Source organism: Lycorma delicatula, chromosome 8 (genome assembly GCF_047948215.1).
Source record: "Lycorma delicatula isolate Av1 chromosome 8, ASM4794821v1, whole genome shotgun sequence".
Classification (NCBI taxonomy): Eukaryota; Metazoa; Arthropoda; class Insecta; order Hemiptera; family Fulgoridae; genus Lycorma; species Lycorma delicatula.
This window is the reverse complement of record NC_134462.1, coordinates 53,881,996-53,899,168: the sequence shown is the minus strand read 5'-3', so window position 1 is coordinate 53,899,168 and position 17,173 is coordinate 53,881,996. Positions and strand designations below refer to the sequence as shown.

The 17,173-nt window shown below is 29.2% G+C and overlaps 1 protein-coding gene across 3 annotated transcripts in view; it reads right to left on the bottom strand.

Moving 5' to 3' along the window:
- LOC142328734 (uncharacterized) overlaps positions 1-14,317 on the bottom strand; it is a 56,880-nt gene extending 42,563 nt beyond the window's left edge. For all 3 annotated transcript variants that reach the window (XM_075372714.1, XM_075372712.1, XM_075372715.1), the window contains exon 1: positions 14,144-14,317. The gene's annotated coding sequence lies outside the window, so the exon portion shown is untranslated. The remainder of the gene's footprint in view (positions 1-14,143) is intronic.
- Positions 14,318-17,173: the final 2,856 nt, after the last annotated feature.

Here is a 17,173-nt window from a genome sequence, read left to right as displayed (position 1 = left end):
TTGGTGTAATTCATGGAACGTGGCACGACCATCACTGCAGCCTCATACTGCGTGACTCTTCAACGTCTACGAAGGGCAATTCAAAGTAAGGGGAGAGGAATGTTGTCATCAGGCATTGTCTTTCTCCATGACAATGCTCGGGCGCAGACTGCAGCTGTTAACAAAGAAGCTCCTGCAGCGTTTTCTTTGGGAAGTGTTTGATCACCCACCACACAGCCCGGACTTGGGTCCATCCGATTTTCACCTCACATGAAACGCTGGATAGGAGGACAACATTTTGGCACAGACATCGAGCTGCAGACCAGCGTACAAACAAGATTGAAAATACAGGCGGCTCCGTTCTATGACGAAGGTATTGGAAAGTTGGTACCACGCTACGACAAATGTCTAAATCGAAGTGGCGACTATGTAGAGAAATAGCGTTAACTATGTAAGTACTTGTTACAAATAAAAAATTTTTATTTTCACTGTGGTTTTAATTTCGTGACCGATCGGAACTTGAAAAAAAATAACCCTCGTATTTTCATAGATTCCAGAGTTACAGCCAAATGAAAATCTAATTAAAGAAATATTTGGATCTTACAAGAGGAATGCACATCGAATCGAATGAGACTTCATCTCCTTTTTTTGACTATTTTGTTTTAATTTAAATATATTGATTTCTTAATAATTATTAACCTCTGATTGTAAAAAACTTTTACGATAAATAATAATTCAATAAAAAAAAAATATATGAAAAAATATCAAAAGTTATTAATGAAATAAAATTTTACGTACTTTTCATTTTAAAAAATGTGTATATTAATTTAACGACGTACAAGGAAGTCATGTTCACATCAGATTTTTACAATTAAGAACAAAGGTTCTCTGTTTGATCCAAATATACTCATATTTCCAATGTTCATTTAAATCCTAATTTCTACCAAATGAACCAATTTGAATTTTTATGTATTTTGTGGAAATAGTTCCTCTAGTGACTTTATAATAAGTTTCTTTCAGACAACTTTTTTTAATGATAATCATATAGTCTGCATTTTGTATTATTGTCATCATCAGTGAATACTATTACATTATTATTGTGTAATTAGGTATACATATTACACACATACCCGCACGCACACACATGAATATACATTCAAAATATTCATATATGATGTAAAGGAAGCTGGCAGTATGTAAGAAAAGATAAATAATACATTTCCAATATTTTTAATAAAAAAGAGAAATTAAAATATATTTGTCAAGTTATAAAAACTATCAAAAACAAAAGTAATAATTTTTTTATTTATATTTTTACAAATGTCAAATAGTAGAACACCTTTACTTTGTCAAATTAAATGTTTGTATCTTTTTATAGGTTTTTGTTTTTATTTTGGTGCCAGCTTCAATGTGTCAATTAAAAAAGAATTATGAGTATAATATTTTAATCATTATATTGTGTTTTTTAAACTGTTTTATTATTTTTTTAATGTTTATTATTTGTTAATATTTTTAATTTAATACTCTAATAATGTTTATTTTTTATATAAGCCATAAACGCCTATTATCTAAAAATATTTATACAGCTTGATAAATGTTTTCATTATAATTAATCACAACATTGCAGTCTTGACAATAATAAAAGTGATTATTCATTTCTGAAACATTAAAATTGTAATTGTATTATAGTAAATGTGTATTATTTTCATTACATAATATTGATAAAAAATTATTTTACCTTGAATGCTTTTTTCATGACATTTATTTGAACTTGTAATTTGTCTATTGTGATATGTTAAAGTTCATGAGTTAATATGTAATTAATGAAAAAATGTTTTCTAAAATAAAACTTTTTTATGATAAAGTATAACAGTATTCTTTATCATTAATATTCTTTTATAATTACCTCTTAAGAAATGTGTCCTGTCATTTTTATCTTTAATTTATTATACACATGATTTTTACTTTTTTTCATTTTAATAATATGTGTTTCTGTAACATGGTTATAAAAAAATCATTTGCATATTATTTTAAAATACTTGAAAGCCTATTATGTAAGAAATAGTTACTCATATTAAATAAGTATACAGATTTGTTTTTTCCCTAATTAAGATAATTAAGAATTTTAATAATGCTCCATACTTTAATAAAACTTTATTTAAAAACAGAATAGAAAAAAATATATAATTTATCCTTTTTTTTTATTTATTACAATTTTTCACTATATAATAATCTGTTACTTTTTTTATTATGTGCTATATAGCGTAGACTATTTTGAAAAACAAACCTTTCTAGTATGTAAGAAATAATGTATCCTGCTAAACTGATTTTGTTAGAAACTATTTTTTGTCTTATTAGAATTCTGTTTTTCTTTGATTTGATAAAACCACCGCCTCAATTCAGCTTGGGGTATTCCATAAATCAGCATGCCTAATCATGTAATTATTTTTCAATTCATTTTATTGCTCTCTTTATTTTACTGATGTTTATATTATGTGTAGATATTAGATGTAACCTTTATAATGTTATTTACTCATGTCGTATTATATATATTTATAAATGTAAAAAAATATTAATAAATAATAAAGAGTATGGTTCTTGTTATGGTAAGAGAATGAATTTACAGAACATTTAGATGATGATAGTAAATTTGAACAACAAAGAGCGTAACAATCACAAATACAAATTTATATCAAAATAATGATATAAAAAAATCAGTTTGAAGGGCCAAAAGGAATTGCAAAAGGTACAATCGAATAAGTATGTGCATTTAAACAAATTTTAACTAATCGAAATTGAAATGAGATTTTGAGATGTCTAATTGTTATGAACAGTGAAGAGAAAGGTACGATACTGTAGATGGTCAAATCTTTTTGCATTAATAGAAGTACTCTACTTAATTAGTATAAACTGTGACCACTATAGTAATGTATTAAAGTTCCAGACAAAGGATGTATTACTGAAATTTGCTTCAGTTATAAAAGATTTCTCTATTTTTTCTAAGATGTTATCAACTTGGCAATAAGATTCAAAAGATGTAAAACCAAATATAGATAAACTGGCAGCATTTAGATGACTTTATGTAACATTTTGGTTACTTTATCAAACATTTTAAACTTAATTATTGTGCTAGTGAGTACATACAAGAAGACTTTGTTGAAAAGTAAAACAAATTGAAAAACTTGAACCATTCGAAGATCAGTATAGTTTTATCCGAAATATTTTTACTTTTTTTTAAACTTGTTTTTTGTCACTTTACGTGTTATTCAGCTTAAACAGTTACTATATTCTTTCTAATTAAATTTTTTTTAAATACTCTGTAAAAATTATAATACAAAATAATAAACACACCAAACAATAAAAAATTAGAAAGTATACATAAAAACTGGATTACACTTTACAGAATACAATAACCAAGTATCTATTGTTAAAATGAAGATAGCACCTACTTAATTAAACTATATCTATCATTGTAAATATTTTCTATTTTAACTAAACATAATTTGAGGAGAATCTATTAGAACAGATAAATTTATTCAAGTATTAGAGAAGTTCCATAAAAAAGAATAGAAAATAGATAGAATAGTTAGTTTAAAGAATAATTTTTTTTCCAGCCATTAATAAAAGTACATACACTTTTTACGTTTTTTCCAGCCAGAGGAAAAGTACATACAATTATTTTAAAAAAATTACAAAGGATGAGAACCCCCCCCCCTTCATTAAAGAAACAGAAATTAGATATTTAAAAGACATGAAATTAGATAAAGATGGATAATAGAAAATATAAATTTATTAAATCAAAAGTGAAAAGCCCATTAGGATAAACAAAATAAAGATAAATAACTACAGTTTATAAGTAAAATAGTATAATTTATTATGACAGAATAATATATATTTATAACTTTTTTAAATTATGTTTTTTGCAGCTCTTGTATTAAAGATAGTAGTAATAACACCACAAGTTCAGTAAAATCTTCCTAAAATTCCCGAATGACAAAGAATTCATTCTGAAGAATTTTTTCGTCATAAAATATTAATCAAACTAAAACTTAACTTAAATTTCAATTTACAATGTAAAACAATGTAATTTAATTGTCTTTAAATACATGCCACTATCTGGCACTCAGTGACCTTTTTTTTCTGTTTAGCCTCCGGTAACTACAGTTTAGATAATTCTTCAGAGGATGAATGAGGATGATATGTATGAGTGTAAATGAAGTGTAGTCTTGTACATTCTCAGTTCGACCACTCCTGAAATGTGTGGTTAATTGAAACCCAACCACCAAAGAACACCGACCGGTATCCACGATCTAGTATTCAAATCCATGTAAAAATAACTGGCTTTACACTCAGTGACCTAGACTTTCTGATCATGTACTTTTAAGTATAAAAAAAAATATTTATGTTTTGCAGTTCTAAATTAGGTCAATAATGCCTCTAATAAATTACTAATACTACATAATTATTAGTAATTAATCTGGTTTCTTATCACATACTTAACTGAAATTATTTGCTCAGTTTCTTCAAAACCAACTTTATTGAATTGAGTTATTATAAAAGTCTGTAAGTTAGATAAATTCAAATTAATAAAACTATAACAAAAAATAAATAATGAATATAAAAGTTAACTTCTATTTATGTCCAGAATTATTCAATGATTTTTTTATTAATTTATTTAAAAATTCTTCATGGAAAGTAAATTATATACAGTTTTATAGTAAATTATTAATTTTTAATAACAATCTTAAATCTACTTTTAAATTACAAAAGTTTCAATAACTTTTGTTACAGTAGCCACTTTCTATCTTTTTCTGTTTAGCCTCTGGAACCTTCGTAAGGTATTACGGTGGTGTAAATGAAGTATAGTCTTGTACAGTCTCAGGTCGACCATTCCTGAGATGTGAGGTTTATTGAAACCCAACCACCAAAAAAACAATGGTATCCACAATATAGTATTCAGATCCAAATAAAGTAACTTCCTTTACTAGGATTTGAACCTTAGAACTCTCAATTTTGAAATCAGCTGCTGATTTGCAATGACAAATTCACCACTAGACCAACCCAGTGGGAAAAAGTAGCCACAATCAACAATGAGGAATATTGGGAGAAACTCATGTGATATACACACTCATTTAAAATTGATATTTGCAACTAAAGATTAAAAACTTCACCATTGACTACAACAGACAACATTAAATATTTACTGAGTTTTATCCATTAACTTTAAAAGCAAATTATTTTAATATTTTTTTTAACTTCTTTTTATATAGAAATAGTAATAAATATATTAGCACAGTGGTCATATTGCAGAGAAAACTTACAGACACTCACTTGATACTGATTCATTTCAATGGCCACATAAATGAATTCTCTCCTTGCATTATGCTCCTCTCTCTATCTCTCTACTCCTCTCTCACTCTAAATTTTCAATCTCTTTTAGAAACCTTTTTATTTTATTTCAAAAAATTTCTCAACCATGATAAGTTTCTTTGGATAAAATCAAAATGGATAACATCATTATTATTATTTTTTAATTTAATGCAGCTTATTATTCTTTAACCCTTGAATTACAACTACTTGAGTTTAAAAGTAAAAGAGTAAAAAATTCTATGCTATTACCAAATAAAGCTTATTCCTGCCTAACACATGCCAAATCTAGCACAATTTCAACACTTCCCTTCTCACAATTGTGTGTATATTGTATGTATATAAGTTTAATTATATATATATAATTAAACTTTCTCTTTCATTAATAAGAGAAGTAAACAAAAACCCATTATAAAAAAGGAAACAAAATTTTCTGAGGTCTGGAATGAATGGTTTGATGAGAAACATACTTTATTTTATGTTTTTGTTTTAATTTTATTTTTAAGTTAAAAAGCTTAATTGTTGGAGATGATAAGATCCTACATAGCTGCTTTTTTTTTAGTTTTTTTTACTTTTTACTATTTTTTTTTATTTTTTGTCTTGTTTTATTTTTTTATTACTTTGTCTGATAATTAATTGCCATGTAGAAAACTTTAGTACATGTAGTAATTAATTGCCATGTAGTAAATTAAACATTATGCCCCCGTTTTTTTTTTCCCACATTAGCAGTCAAATAAATTTTATTTAAAACTTGCTTAGACCATAATAAGTTCTGCACATGACAAATGAAGCTCTATACAATGACAAAAAATGCATAAAAGCGGATTTACTGATGTTCAAACCCCTGAATCCACTTTTACAAACCACTTCAGTGAGGCCCAAACAATCATAAATAACAAGAAAATCTAACAAGTAAATAACAAAGAATCTAATTTAGTATATACAAATACCTAAACAGACATCAACATACATTTTAGAAATCATACTCTCTTCAAACTTATCAAAACCAAATCCAAACAACAGTTCCACACACAATGGCAGTGCAACATTCATCCTCTCAGCAGCATCAATAAAGAAGCTTAACTTAGAATGAATGTAAGCTCAAATGTAAAGTTTTATCTTACATAAAGTGTACTGTAATCAATTTTTAAAGACAAGTATGAAATCAGTAACAAAATTAAAACTTTGGATATTTATTACATCTATGCAGAAAAATGACTTTTATATATTTTTAAACATCTACAGATGTAATGATGTTTGTCAAGATTTAAAAACTTGCACCAATTTAATTGCATTAACTCATTACTGACTATGCTGTAAACTATGTAATTTTCTTCAGCTATCTACAAAACTGATCTTGTGTAGCAAAAGCCTGAAACTTGTAAAAAAAATTTGCTTTCACCAACATTCTAATTTTGATTGTTAGAGTTTAGCTTGATTTTCTGTTAATTTAACGCTTATAAAGTCATTTAGCACACTATATAACAGACTGACTATAATTTAAAATCTGAATGAATTTAGAAATTACAAAAGTATCCTGTAATTTTTTTATGATTAATTCACTCACAATTCAAAGCTTGTACAAAGGGAATATGAAAAGACAGAAATTTTGTAGCATATGAAAAATGCCATACCTGACTGCGATTCAAAACTGGGTGGGACCTAAGGATAAGAGGCCAAGACATTATTAATCTACCAAGAGTTTGACATATTAATCAGCAACATCTTCAATGTTTTAAATTAAATTTTTAGGAGAAGAATTTTAAAAGTGTTTCTGTTAGATAAAGGTCTTATTGCTGATGATATTGAAGTATTGCATAGTATATTTAGATCTTTTTTTAAATTTCTAGATTCATTCACTGAACAAAGATAGCAATCATTTAAATAAATAATCTTTCAGTTCGTACTACACTACAGGAATAATAAAAATTCCAAGTCTCATTAAATTCTTTACAAGTTTTCATAAAATTTATCCATTTATTATTCATTTAACAAAGTTATTGTACTTCAAACCTAAAAAAAAAGAAAAATCTGGTGTTTTTCAATACCAAATTTTTCTGTTTTACATTGGATATCATGAAAAAGACAGGAGATACAGTTCAGACCTGTATTTTATTTTTTAGATCATAAAATATAAGAAACCATCAAGTTTACTCCTTATATGATACCTTGAAACTTTAAGTATAACCTCATTTCCCTGGAGAACCAAAATACAGACAAAAGTTTAGCCATAACTCAATATCAAAACGTTTTCAGACATATGTTTGTTTGAACTTTTTTCTGTTGTTTTCAAGTCCTAGAGTCAGTTCCCAAATTACTTCCCTTTCCTCTTGAATTATCCTACACGTAATCTTATAGCAAAATCACTAAAAATTATCTACAAAAGAATTCAGTCTGAATTTCAAAAAAAGTATGCAACATTCTTTTGTCATGTTGATTTCTTTGTTTAGTCATTGTAATAGGTGTTACATAAACTGAATAAAGAAATTAATTCACTAGTCGTAATAACAAAAGCAAAAGAAATTTCTATATGTTTTGACATGAACAGATGTATTTAATTCTTCTTGTAAACTTTAATATGAGCAGTAATGATGACATAATATAATGTTTTATTTTAAATTGTTGCTTATCAATTATAATTACAGTTTAAGAAAAAATTAAAATAAGTATAACAATTTTTTATTAATATAAAATAATTTACAACATACATACCAACAAGCTGTACAGGCATAATATCAACAATATTCATATATCTTTTTTTTTTCAATTACTTGAAGGGAAATTTGATTTAGGATTTATTTTCATCAATAAAAAACTGATATGATAACATTTCTGTACATCAAATGTTACAAAAAAAAATAAAAAAAGCTCATCAATATAATTAAATTAGAATGTCATTTAATAAATTAAAATATAAAGATTATTATACACATTATTTTAAAAATAATTTGAATCTTTGGAAACTAAAGAAATTTTTAAATCATTAGAATCTCTTAAGTAAATGAGAAACTTTAAAGTAAGCTTTTAATCCATGGTGGTAGCATAGATATCTGTCATCATAAATCACATAGTTTTCTTCTTCCTCTTCTTTAATAAATATATTCTATTTATTATTTCAAAGGCCATATTGATAGTCTGCTAAGATTGATTGACATGTACATTATATATATATATATATATATTTGTTAATATCATACAGCAGTTCTTTCTGTCACAAAAACTTATCAATAACATGACAAAAACTACTTTTGTACAAGTTTTTTAATTTTATTTTCTCTTTAATAAAATACAGCCTTAAAAAATGTTCACAAAATGTTAACACTTAATATCCTAAAATAACTTTGGTTAAAAATATTTCATAAGAAATATTTTACTTTTATTTGTAGTCGGATTGTGAAAACAAAAAGAATTTAATCTCAATGAAAATTTGATTAATTTTAGTTAAACTACCACTGAAATAAAATTCATCAAACAATAATTCAGAACAAATGAAATCAAATTTTAACTTATAAAAACAATAATTATTTAATATTATTATTGTAGTATAATTGATTTGTTTTTGTAATTGATTTATACCCTCTCTAAAGTAATAGAGAAATCAGGAAATGCCTTGTGCTCCTGATCTCGAGGAAGAGAAATTCTGGACTTTCATCTCCCTGGGATAGAGGGGGTAAAAATTACACATATTGCTTTTGGTAGTATGTGTAAGTGGCTGACAAAAGCTTGGATAAGGAGATCTTCTACAAATGCCAACAGCCTCTATGAAGGGTGGAGGAGTGGTAGAAGGCAGGGCACCCTCTTGCCCTTGTAACGGGATACCATCCTAAAGGCAAATGAAACCAAAAGTCCAATGGTATAGGATGTAGGAAACCACCGGAGGAAACCAACGCATTAAAGACCTTTATGGTATTCTTCTATGAGTTATGAGACCTTATCAATGGTGAGGGTGCTGGAAGGCTCAATGATAGTGAATAGTTGGACCAAAGGTGCAACCATATTGGAGTGGTATCTGTTTGAGAGCCAGACTAAAGAATGATTCCTGAAAGAGGGCAGCAGCTCTTTCAGTAGTTGTTAAGGGTGTAGATCAGAAGAACTTAAACGGCCAAATCAACATCACTCAGTCTTATGAATATTGCCCAGCTGAAAGCAATGGAAAACTACAGCTGTATTTTTTTCAAGAAAATGTAGATTTCTGCATTTTCATGTAGCAAAGATGGAGGCAACTTCCTTGTAAAATTTTCCAGAGGTAAACAGTCCCCTGTTCAGATCTCTAGATAGGGAATACTAAGAAAGGACCAGAAAATTAAAATATAACATACTGCGAGTCAGAACGTGGAATGATAGAAGTTTGAAAAATGTTGGTAGGTTAGGAAATTGAAAGAGGAAAATGGGAAGGTTAAATGTAGATGTAGTGAGAATTAGTGAGGTTCAGTGGGAAGAGTAAAACAACTTTTGGTCAGGTGATTATAGAATAATTATCTCAGCGTCAAATAAATGGCAGGCAGGAATTGGATTCATAATGAACAAGAAGATAGGGCAGAAAGTAAAGAATCTCAAAAAGCTTAGCAATATAATCATTTTAATCAGGATAAAATCAAAACCTAAACAACAATGACTGTTAACCTCTACATGCCTCCAAGTGCCCCTGATGATGATGATGAGTTAGAGTGTGTATACGAAGAAATTAACAAAGCAATTAAACACATAAAAGGGGATAAAAATTAAATAATAGTTGGAGATAGGAATGCAAGCATTAGAAAAGGCAAGGAAGGAAATATTGTGGGTGAATATGGACTGGGCAAAAGGGATGAAAGAGGGGGCTGACTCTTTCATCCAAGCTTATCCTGGAGCAGACATTGATAGTGATCATAATTTAGTGATAATGAAATGTAGATTGGGGTTTAAAAACCTGAAGAAAAGGTATTAGATGAATCAGTAGAATTTAGAGAAGCTTGAGGAAGAGGAGGTAAAGAAGATTTTCAAGGAGGACTGAGTATAAGGAAGAAAAACAGAAGAAGAATGGGAGAATGTTAAAAAGGAAATTCTTAAATCAGCAGAAGTGAACTTAGGCAGAACAAACTGGTAGAAAACCTTGGATAACAGAAGATATTTTGTAGCTGATGTATGAACATAGAAAGTATAAGAATGCTAGTGATGAAGAAGGAACTATTGACAGTTAAGAAATACAATAAACAGGAAGTGAAAATTATCAAAAGAAAGTGGATTAAAGAAAAGTGTCCAGAAGTGGAAAAAGAAATGATCATTGGTAAAATAGACGAAGCAAACAGGAAAGTTAAGGAGAATTTTTTGGTACATAAATTAAAATCTAATAATGTGTTAAATAAAGAGGGTACACCAATTTATAATATGAAAGAAATGGTTGATAGGTGGGTGGAATATATTGAAGAGTTATACAGAGGAAATGAATTAGAAACTGGTATTATAGAGGAAGGAGAGCAAGTTAAAGGGGATGAAAAGGGAGATACAATACCAGATCTGAATTTAATAGAGCATTAGAAGATTTCAATGGCAGGAATACACGGAGTATCTACAGAATTACTGCGTAGTGCAGGTGAGGAAACCACAGATAGATTATACAAACTGGTGTGTAACATTTACAAAAAAGGAGAAGTTCCATCAGACTTCAAAAAGGGTATTATTGTCATGATACCAAAGAAAGCAGGAGCAGATAAATGTGAAGAATAGAGAATAATTAGTTTAACTAGTCATGCATCAAAAATCTTAACTAGAATTCTGAACAGAAGAATTGAGAGGAGAGTGGAAGAAGTGTTAGCAGGAGACCAATTTGGTTTCAGGAATAGTATAGGGACAAGGGAAGCAATTTTAGCGCTCAGATTAATAGTAGAAGGAAAATTAAAAAAAAGAACCAACATACTTGGCGTTTATAGACCTAGAAAAGGCATTCGATAACGTAGACTGGAATAAAATGTTCAGCATTTTAAAAAAGTTAGGGTTCAAATACAGAGATAGAAGAACAATTGCTAACATGTAGAGGAACCAAACAGCAACAATAACAATTGAAGAACATAAGAAAGAAGCCCTAATAAGAAAGGGAGTCCGACAAGGATGTTCCCTATCTCCGTTACTTTTTAATCTTTACATGGAACTAGCAGTTAATGATGTTAAAGAACAATTTAGATTCGGAGTAACAGTACAAGGTGAAAAGATAAAGATGCTACGATTTGCTGATGATATAGTAATTCTAGCCGAGAGTAAAAAGGATTTAGAAGAAACAATGAACGGCATAGATGAAGTCCTACGCATGAAAATAAACAAGAACAAAACAAAAGTAATGAAATGTAGTAGAAATAACAAAGATGGACCGCTGAATGTGAAAATAGGAGGAGAAAAGATTATGGAGGTAGAAGATTTTTGTTATTTGGGAAGTAAAATTACTAAAGATGGACGAAGCAGGAGCGATATAAAATGCCGAATAGCACAGGCAAAATGAGCTTTCAATCAGAAACATAATTTGCTTACATCAAAAATTAATTTAAATGTCAGGAAAACATTTTTGAAAGTATATGTTTGGAGCATGACTTTATATGTAAGTGAAACTTGGACAATCAGGATACCCAAAAAGAAAAGATTAGAAGTTTGTGAAATTTGGTGCTGTAGGAGGATGTATCCACCTTATGTCAGGTGGATAAAATGGCAAATGAAGAAATTTTGCAGCAAACTGTAAAAAAAGAAGCATTTGGAAAATTAACTAAAAGATGTGACAGACTTATAGGCCACATCTTACAGCATCCTGGAATAGTCGGTTTGATATTGGAGGGACAGGTAGATGGGACAAACTGTGCAGGCAGGCAACGTTTGGAAAACCGAAAACAAATCGTTAGGGATTTAGGATATCCCTACATCCTACATCCCTAACGATTTGGGGGTATACCCCCTGGTATACCCAAATGAAACGACTAGCACTAGATGGGAAAGTTTGGCGACCTGCATCAAACGACTGAACACAAAAAAATATCGTTTTATCTTCCAAAATTATTTCAGCATTGATAGGTTAATTTACATTTTACATTTTATAAAAATAATTCTCACAAAAATAGTAATTCCAATACCTATTTATATGCTCATTTAAGCAAACAGAATTATTAATTCTTAAAGAACACTTTTTTTTAAATCAACCAATACTTTTCTTTTTCCTTACTAAAATGCCACTGGTTACTTTTACTCATCAGATTAGCATGAGGGGAGAAAATAGTACATTAATTAACTATAGAAATAGCTTTAATGGAGATAGACATTATATTTCTAATTGGTGTTAAGCAGCAACAAAAAGTACTATCAGTGTGTATGCGTGTGTGTAAACGTACTGTCCTTGAAACTTCCTTCCTGCCTTCCTTTATTTTGGCGAGTACAGCGCTATGTCGGATTGTTTTTTGTTATATAAATAAGCCATCCAAAAATAATATAATGTAAAGCATATCTATGTGGTTAAGGCATGTAACACTGCATTAATTTTCAAATACAAACTTACAAAAGTGACTTAATTAAATTAATTTTTTTTTATTTAGACAGCAAAATGCGAAACATTCAGTTTTTTGAAGAATTTAGCTTAAAAATACATTCTCTGTTTAGAGCAAAATCGCTTTTAGGAATCTGTGTCTATTTATTCAATGTAACTATGTAATAAAAATATTCCATCAAAAATTTTATTTGACATTTTCAAACAGGTAAAAACGATTGATTAATTAAGTTATAACACATTCTCCCATCAACTCATTAGGTGTGGATTTAACGATCTCCATGACAAACAACACATTCTGTCAGTTAGTGACATGATCGTAACGGTTTTCGGCAAACCAGCATGAAATGCCCCTCCTAAAAAAAAGCCATGATTCTGCTCAAGAACAAGCATCAAATGCTTGGCACACATACTAGTTAGGGCAGAATTATTGATTTACCGTTATTATCTTCATCGTAGCTAACTGGCGCCGCCACTAAAAATACTGGTGTCAGTTTATCCAAAAGTCAGTTTACCTTTCTCCTAAAGAATTATATCACAATTTCATTGCTCAGTACTACTTTTTTCTAACAAACTAATTTAACAAAAATATTTTATTTATAATTTTTCGAAATAATTAATAATTTCTGCGTATTTTATCATTTTTTGTTATTTTATTTATAAAAAAGAAAAAAGTATTTTATTAAACCGTTTCTTAAATATTAGAAATTATTTTATTCACTAGTCCATTCTTTATAAAATAATCTTTACTTATTCACGAATAATTTTTATTTGTCGTGAAAGTGTCAAAATACGCCGCTGGTGAATTTTTTCACAAGGTTAACCCGTTTCCCTATAAGTCAACCGGTAACGTAATATTTAACACCGAAAGGTATTAAATAGTCAAATATCATAACATTAAGTAGATATTGTAGTAAGTGAAAACCAACAAACAATAGATTATTTGAAATGATAATTACTAAGTTTAATGTCAGCATGGTTTAATTCTGATATTAAACCAACATTAAATATAATCCAAATTATACACGTGTCGTAAAAATGTAATATTTATTACTTAATTTTTTTTTAATAAAAATTAAGTTCGTATATTTCGGTGAATATAATCCAATCACATATTTGTTTTATAAATGATTGGCCGAATTTTGATAAATATTATTTTAAAAATTAAAATTGTACTAAAACTGTATTTCTTTTTAATAACTTTGGACATCTGGCATACTACATTCAACTATTATATATACAATATTAAGTACATGAGAATAGTAATAAGATAAATTATAGATATGTATAAATACTTACTCGTATAAAATAACAGTATATTACATAATTCTGCAGAATAACGGGCGTTGACCTTTAAAAATGCTCAACAATTGATAGTCTACAGACAAGCTGCTTATTACATACACGCACAACGTACGCTTACCTACTGGCAACTGAACGAAAGCGAACTGGCTTGTAACAGAATAACAGTAGTAGCTGTAATGGCAACCGAAAACTGAACAGGACTGGTGAGTTTTTTATTTCTACTCAAGCGTGTCATATCTTACTTGAGAGCGTTCAGATAAAGAATAGAACTAATTTAAACCAGTACATATTGTGGTTCATCGATCCTATTAATTTTTATTGTATGTGTTACATGCATTTTGTGTGTAGCGTTTTTTTTTTTTCAACTTTTAAAAATAAACTGTGTTTGACTAGGTTTCTTGTTTACGCCAGTTTCCTTGTTTACACTTCTACTTTCACTATGTTGAGAGTATAAAGAAATTCTGATAAAAAATTAAATCGATGTGTATTTTTATAAACCACTAAAAATTTCCTAACAATTTTTAGTAAAAAATACACGGGTATTAAATTAGAAATTTTTGTAATTTTTTTTTTTTTTAAAGTCATTCAAAACTATTTTCCATTGTTCCAATAATTATTGTTTTAGTAATCCTCTCCAACAAGTTTTCTCATTTTTATATAAATACAGGTAATTAAAATATATATGACAACGTTTTCGATTTTTTTTTTGGTCTTCAGTCATTTGACTGGTTTGATGCAGCTCTCCAAGATTCCCTATCTAGTGCTAGTCGTTTCATTTCAGTATAACCCCTATATTCTACATCTCTAACAATTTGTTTTACATACTCCAAACCTTGCCTGCCTGCACAATTTTTTCCTTCCACCTGTCCCTCCAGAATTAAAGCAACTATTCCAGGGTGCCTTAATATGTGGCCTATAAGTCTGTCTCTTCTTTTAATTATGTTTTTCCAAATACTTCTTACTTCATCAATTTGCCGCAACACTTCTTCATTTCTCACTTTATCCACCCATCTGATTTTTATCATTCTCCTGTAGCACCACATTTCAAAAGCTTTTCTTCTCAGGTATTCCGATTGTCCAAGTTTCATTTCCATATAAAACTACGCTCCAAATGTATACTTTCAAAAATATTTTCCTGATGTTTAAATAAATTTTTGATGTAAACAAATTATATTTCTTACTGAAGGCTCGTTTTGCCTGTGCTATTCGGCATTCTATATCGCTCCTGCTTCATCTATCTTTAGTAATTCTACTTCCCAAATAACAAAATTATTTTACCTTCATAATCTTTTCTCTTCCTACTTTTATATTCAGTGGCCCATCTTCGTTATTTCTATTACATTTCATTACTTTGATTTTGTTCTTGTTTATTTTCATGTAGTAGTTCTTGCGGACTTCTTCCATGCCGTTCATTGTTTCTTCTAAATCTTTTTTACTCTCGGCTAGAATTATTAATTATCAGCAAATCGTAGCATCTTTATCTTTTCACCTTGCCCAGTTACTTCGAATCTAGATTGTTATTTAACCTCATTAACAACTAGATCTACGTAAAGATTAAAAAATAAAAGGGATAGGCAACATCCTTGTCTGACTCCCTTTTTTATTACGGCTTCTTTCTTATGTTCTTCAATTATTACTGTTGCTGTTTGGTTTCTGTAAGTATTAGCAATTGTTTTTCTATCTCTATTCTTGAAACCTAATTTTTTTTAAATGCTGATCATTTTATTCCAGTCTACGTTATCGAATGCCTTTTCTAGGTCTATAAATGGTTGGTTTGTTTTTCTTTAATCTTCCTTCTACTATTAATCTGAGTGCTAAAATTGCTTCCCAGTGTCCCTATACTTTTCCTGAAACCAAATTGGTCTTCTCCTAACACTTCTTCCCCTCCCTCTCAATTCTTCTGTACAGAATTCTAGTTAAGATTTTTTATGCATGACTAGTTAAGCTAACTGTTCTGTATTCTTCACATTTATCTGCTCCTGCTTTCTTTGGTATCATGACTGTAACACTTTTTGAAGTCTGATGGAACTTCCCCTTTTCGTAAATATTTAGTCTTCTTCATTCATTACCCCACGTGTTTCTGAAAATGTTGGTTAGATGATTTTTAACATCTGCCACACAATAAGGGATTATATACATATTCTCACAAATTGTTGCCATTCTAGCAGCTTCAACTGCATTTTCATTTCCTAAGATACCAGCATGCCTTGGAGTTCATACAAATATACATCGATTTAATACACATAGAATGGACAGGGTGTTTGCGATAAGGATGTACGTACTCAGTGTTCTTGTTCCGAATACCAAAGCAGTTAGTGCGCTTTATGAGTCGGAACATATAAGCAGTCTCTTTTCACAGAAATGTTCTGTGTAGTGAAGAGATTGCTGTATAGCAATTAGCTCTACCGTGTAAACGATTGCCATATCTGGCAGTTCCATTCATGCATAATGTTCTCGCACATATGTAGAGCATCCAACACATGTTCAGTTTTAGAATCAATGTAAATTTTGATCTATTCTTTACAGCTACTGATAATTGATGAAAATTCCTGTTGAATGATCACTGCTGGTTTCACTTTTACTTCCTTGTGCAAAGTAAAAGAAGTATTGTGATCACAAAAAATTTCGGTTTTCAGATTTCAACAGAAATATCCATGTTGACCAGGTGCAGCGTGACGTCTGTACATATCTCGCATAACTCAAAAATGATTAGCCATAGGATGTTGAAATTTTGGATTTAGGACTGTATAACATCTCCATTTGCACCCTCCCTTTTTAATGGAATTGACTAAACCAAAAGTGTCCAAAAAAACCAAACTCACAACAAATTTGGATTTTGGACTTTTTCTTACAGTAATAAAAGCCCTCATTGAGAGTTTTTCAGTGATAAATCATAAGTGGTACTTATTTTCATTGGCTTCAGAGTTATAGCCAAATACAACTTTAATTAATGAAATATTTGGATCTTACAAGGAAAGATACATTGGTTCGAATCAAACTTCATCTCCTTTTTTTAACTTAAAT